This window comes from Lactuca virosa, chromosome 1, assembly GCF_052849685.1.
Source record: "Lactuca virosa cultivar CGN04683 chromosome 1, Lactuca_virosa_CGN04683_v6, whole genome shotgun sequence".
Lineage (NCBI taxonomy): Eukaryota > Viridiplantae > Streptophyta > Magnoliopsida > Asterales > Asteraceae > Lactuca > Lactuca virosa.
In genome coordinates, this window is record NC_136426.1 from 317,793,731 (window position 1) to 317,799,873 (window position 6,143).

Consider the following 6,143-nt stretch of genomic DNA (forward strand, 5'->3'; position numbering starts at 1 on the left):
ACAATGGAGCTCTTGGAATTCTTCACTTCTTGATATATTCGATATTGATTTCTTTGAATTCACCACCTTTTTGTGTAATTTTGATATCTTCAACTTTTGAAACTTCAGAATTTTCGATCTTTGATCTTCATACTTTGATACTTTTATGCTCTAAAAATTCTTCAATTTTTCACTTTTTGGTAATTTCTCTCTTTTTTTTTCTTTTATAAATATCTCACTTTTTCCACTCAAAACCTACATGCTTAAGCAGGGGTGCTTAACTTCAACCTTTATTGGCTAAGACATAGCTTTCCTGGATACATTTCTGGTACAGGCTGCTAAACATATCGCATTCCTCAAACTAATCGAGGTTGTGTTTTTGTTCCATGATTTCACTAGAATAAAGGAGGCCACAAATGCACTATAACGTGTATCGGCTCAACTAAACATTTCAGCTCTCATCGGATCATCCCACACAACACTTAGCAACTTAAGTTCAGATTATTATTACTAGAACTAATATTAGATTATTATTTCAAACCTATGAAAATTTTTAAATTCCCTAAGATTTCTAGCAATTTACTTTTAGCAATCTAAACAATTACTTTTTCGACCTCCTACCCCACACTTATTTCATACAATGCCCTCATTGTATGCATAAACTAAATAAAAGCAATAAAAGGGAGAAAAAGGAACAGACTCCCCTGGGTTAGTGGCGTGATCGAACCCCAATCGTGTGGATAAAATGTGCATGTCGAATATGGAGTCCTTCTAAATAGGAACTTGGACCTCGAACTCGCGAAATATGTAGATTAGACAACAAGTGATTAGTCAACACTTCAATCTTCAATAAGAGTGGTGCAAGTCTCCAAGACGTGTAGAATAATGTGGGAAATCATACGCCATAATGTATGGTAGAGGAAAGGATCTGGAATAGTCTTCATAATGATCCCTGGAAGAAACATGGTAAGCCCTAAAGGAAAATGCGCCAATGGACTGCAGATTTTAGACAAATGAGAAATCACGTCGTGATGAAGAAGGCCACATCGTGTTGTCGCACAAGAACGCGTTTTAATAAGGTACTGATCACCGGTTCACGACGTGAAATAAGTCGCCACGTCATGAAACAGGCAATCCAGAACTATGATTTCCCACTTCTTCATTCAACTTGGAATTTTGACCAATGTCTTAACTAGTTAAGACACTTCTCATTCAGTATTCTAAAGACCCCTTCTGACTGTATCCTCTCTTTTTGATGCACCCACACTTATTTTCAATTGTGGATCTCGACTCGCGCTCTAAACTCTAAACATCCCTTGGCTAAATATAAACGCTCATACTCCCGACTTCCTCTCCCAAGATTCCACAGCAAATATGGAATAAAGCCACCAAAAGAAAACTAAAAGTAACATGATAGTATACAAGTCTTACAAACCATAAGTTTAAAAACAATTCAAAAACCACACAAAACACAACCAAATAAAAACTAAATAAAAACTACAAATAAGGGAATCAATCATCATCGCCATGTCCTTGAGCTCCACTCGGTCCTTCTCCATCTCCCCTCGATATCCAAAGCTCTTCCCAAGTCGGTATGTAAGGGCCTTGCGGAGGCACGGAGGGTGGTCGCACCACACCCATGTGAGAAAACATGGTTTCAAGAAGTTGGGTGTTATAAGTCATCCCACCGCGAAGATTATCTAAATAAGAACCAACCCGACTTTGAAACGGGTCGGTGGGTACTCCACCCGCATACGGTGTTGCGTGACGATCTCGCTCCATATCTCCCCTCGGTCTCACATTCCTTCGTCGTCTCGCCGGAAGTTGTTGCTCGGGTTGCTCTCCTTGTTGCTCATCATCCTCTGGGGGTATAACATATCCTCCCCCGACATTTACCACCACTCGCATAACACCCAATACTTGTATTGTCAAATCATTGTCCGAGAATCGGGTAAGATTCCGGACAAAATTAGGAGTCAAAATATTGTATGACCGGGCAAGGCGGGTAACCAAATGTCCACCCGTAATCGGACTCCCTTGCCTAGAACAGCCGCTTTCTTCCCCAAAAATCGAGCAAGCATGTAGGGAAGGTCGCAACAAACCCCGGGAGTAACAATACTCCACAAAAAGAACAAATTCTGAATGGACACATTATCACCATGGTGCTTGTGGTTGATCGAAAAGGTGACAAGGCGATGAAGAAAACGATACACGGGGTTCCGAATCTGTGACTCACTAGAATCACGAGTATTGTACTCGTGATTGGAGATAGTCCGCCAAAACTGGACGTCCATAATGCCGGGAGCAAAATCCCGAACACACCCTAGTAAAAAGGGTACAAATAATGGAGATTGAGTCTCCACTTCCGTATATAGCCCCATGCGCCAAGCAAATTCCCGAAGACTACATTCTCGATATACCCCACCTAACCGGAAAACAAGTGCCTGGTTATAGTCAAAGTCCATAGTCCGTTCTTCAAAGATTACGGTAGAGAAAAATTCCATCGATAACTCCCGATAAACGGGTTCTTGAATGGTAAAAAAGTTCCTCCAACCGTGACATGTAAAAGAAAAATCAACCCGCTCGTAAACCTTTGTCCAAAACCTCTCCAATTCTGCAACCATGCCCACACCACGCAGCCATCCCCAATCCACAATGGGTGCTATTGCAAATTCCCTGTTATAGAGCCATCCCAAACGGTTTTCGTATGTGGTCAACAAAGCCCGAGAAATGTTCTGTGGAAACCGATACAATGGGTGAATGCTCGCCACATCGATCGGGTTGTTTTCCTCCTGTTGAACAGCCCTTCTAGGTCCCATCCTTGAAATCATCAAAAACAAACCAAAACAAAACAAAAACACCCAAAGTATTATAAACGAAATAGAATTCTAACAACCCAGGAAACACGACGTGGACTAGCGTTCCACCTCGTGGGCCGCAGTCAGGTCGTGGGACACAGATCGAACACTGTACAATCAAATCCATCCAAAAATTATACTTGGGGTTTGTTTCTCTTGCTAATCTAAAGGCATACAACCTAAAAATACTAACCAATTCAACCAATTTGGGATTTTTAATTTCACAACAAACGCTAACCAAGTAAGATGTATAGATTTTAAGCAATAGCATAAATTAAGGGATGAAAAACATACCAAATGTAGTTAAGAGACAAGAAAATGCAAGAATTGTTGAAGAAAAATGGAAGAAATCGGCTGTGGGGTAGGAGGTCGTCGTTCGTGTGCAGTAAACAAATGGGGGAAAAAGATATGGTCAAAATGTTTAAGGACTGGTCCCCCTACCCTCCGTGTTCTTTTTAAAAGCCACGTCGTGGAAGGCTATACCACGACGTGGTTTTTATAATAAGGCTAAAACTGTTCCGGTCCATCTTGCTTATACTTAGTGGGAATAAAGAATTTGGTCAATTCTAAATCAGTCCCCGTATTTCTTCCAGGTCCACAACGTGGATTATCATCACACGTCGTGAATGGTGTCTGGACACAAAAATTGGTTTAGCTAATAATATTCGTTTATTTTTATTGTTTTCCATTTATTTCCAAAGCACTCCACAACTAATTTTTACCAATTAATAGTTTTTAGATGATGACTTGATAACTTTCCTAATCAAAACTCAAAAACTAAAAAGAAAAGAAAAGAAAATGCAAACCAAACTCGGGTTGCCTCCCGAGAAGCGCTTCTTTTTGATGGAGTCGTGAGCCAGACTCCGGGCTTCCTACGTCGAATCTTCAGATGAGTCCATCACTAGCTGGATTTTCTGCTCCTTCCATCGCCGCTTGTATTCTTGAACACGTCTAATGTATGCCTTTTTCAAATTTTCTTTTTTAGCTTTCGTCTCGTGTATATCAAACTTCCTTTTTGTTCCTTTTATTTCCACTTTGTCTTCATTCTTCTTTAGCTCAATAGGGACCTTCTCTTCCTTTACCATTGGAACCGTCTCCTTGGAAGTAGCCTCATCCTCATCACTTGACAACTCATCGTTTTCCTCACTCAATAAAGATGTCGGTTTTGTGTAGGCAATGACTTCAACGAAAAACGTAACGGATGCTCTTGGTTTAGTGCGTTTGACTTGATTAATTGTCTTGATTTCTTCTTCCATAAGCTTTTCTAATTCTTCAAGTTCATTCTCTTCATCAATATTGAACACTTCGCCTTTAACATCATATCCTTGAAATCCATCTTGTATTCCAAAATCCTCCTTATCATCACCAACCCTTAGTGTAAGCTTAGATTCACGAACATCAACTAGAGCGCCAGCAGTATTTAACAATGGGCGACCAAGAATGATTGGGATATTTGCATCCTCTTTCATATCTATAATTACAAAATAAACTGGAAAAACAAACTTCCCAATTTTAACAAGGATGTCTTCTATAATTCGTCTTAGATGTGTTACCGAACGATTGGCCATGTGGATGGTCATTTTTGTTGCCTTCATTTTCTAAATATTTAGCTTTTGGTAGAACGAAAAAGGCATCAAATTTATGCTAGCCCTGGAATCGGCTAAAGCATAAGTTTTCAAATTGTTACCAAACTCACATGGAAGAGTGAGGCGTCCGGGATCTCCCATCTTCTTAGGTAACTCTCCCAATACAGCCCTTGAACTTTGTTCACTAAGAATGACCTTAGAATTCTTCTTCAACTGCTGACGGGTGTCTACAAGATCTTGTAGGAGCTTCGCATATGCTGGAATTCTTGAAAGTGAATCGATAAAAGGGGTATTAATAGGAATACCCTTTATTAGCTGAATAAACTCCAGATGTTCCTTTTCCAGTGGACTAAGATTAGCTCGAGACGGGAATGGTAAAGGTGGCCGATAAGCAGGAACGGATTCTGATTTTTTCTGTTCAGACCGGGCCCACGACGTGGGCATTGCGGACTCACGACGTGAGTCTGGTGTTTCAGCAACATCTTCATCTTCGAGCTTCGGCTTCTTCGGTTTTGGATCAGGCTGCTTTGGTTCCACCTCTAGTGCCTCCAAAAATTCAGAGATTGCCTCTTCTTCTGTATCAATAGCCATAACATGAGGTTGAGCTTTCTTTTCAGGAAGTTGTGGAGATAATTTGTTATTCACCAAAGTAGTGAGTTGACCAACTTGGACTTCTAAACTATGAATCGATGCTTGATGATTTCTTAAGGAAGCTTGCTGGTCAATCATCATTTTGTGCTGTTCTTTCATCATATTCATGTGTTCCTTTAGCACTGCATCGATATCATCATGCCTTTTCTCGGATACTTCCATAAATCGGGTCAAAATATTTTCCAAGTTTACTTTGTTTTCGGCTGGTGGTTGCTCTTTTTGATAGAAGCCTCGGCCTGTCTACTTAAATTTCTCTTCCTTTTGCTTCTTGTATTCATCATATGGCAGCCACTCTTTCTTTGGTTTTCTCCAATCCTCATCATACTTATCCCCACTCGAGTAGCAAACTTGACCCCTTTTGTTCCCATACTCATCCAAGTTGCAATCTTTAGTCAAGTGTGGTCCATTACATCGTTCACACCCAACTTTAATTGCATGAATTGATCGGTCCCTTTGTGTCAATCTCTGGTCCATAGTATTGAGCATCGCCATCATAGCAACCATTTCTTCAGAATGCGTACCCCCACTACCTTTTGCTCCATCTTGTCTTGGGTTGTGGTACTCACGAGAGTGTCTTGCGAATTCTTCAAATATCTCCTTGACCTCCCTTGGATTCTTCTTTGTCAATGGCCCTTGAGAGTCAAGGAGTTGTCTTGTCATAACATTGACCCCATCGTAGAAAATAGACATCTCTTGTTGAACATTTAGATCATGTTGAGGACAATTCCTTAACAATCCCTTGTAGCGCTCCCAAGCTTCGTATAGTGACTCCCCCGTCTGTTGCTCAAAGTTGGCTATTGCCTTCTTGAGTTTATCTATTTTGGAAGGTGGGCAAAACTGATCTAGAAAATTTTCACGCATTTGAGCCCAGGTAGTGATTGTACCAGGAGGAAGTGCTTTCAACCAGTCTTTTGCAGCTCCCTTGAAAGTGACTGGTAGCATCCTTAGTAAGATGGTGTCTCTGTTAATATTCGGGACATTGAAATAGTCAGCAATGTCGTTGACTTCATCTAGATGCTTAAATGCATCCTCATGATCCTTCCCATAAATAGGATATCCTTTAGTGCAG

At 40.6% G+C, this 6,143-nt stretch overlaps 1 non-coding gene across 1 annotated transcript; it reads left to right on the top strand.

Annotated features, from left to right (window-relative positions):
- The first annotated feature begins 5,780 nt into the window (after nucleotides 1–5,780).
- On the top strand, nucleotides 5,781–5,887 carry LOC145151649 (small nucleolar RNA R71). The gene has a single exon (XR_013732212.1). It is a non-coding gene; the product is annotated as a small nucleolar RNA R71 (small nucleolar RNA).
- Nucleotides 5,888–6,143: the final 256 nt, after the last annotated feature.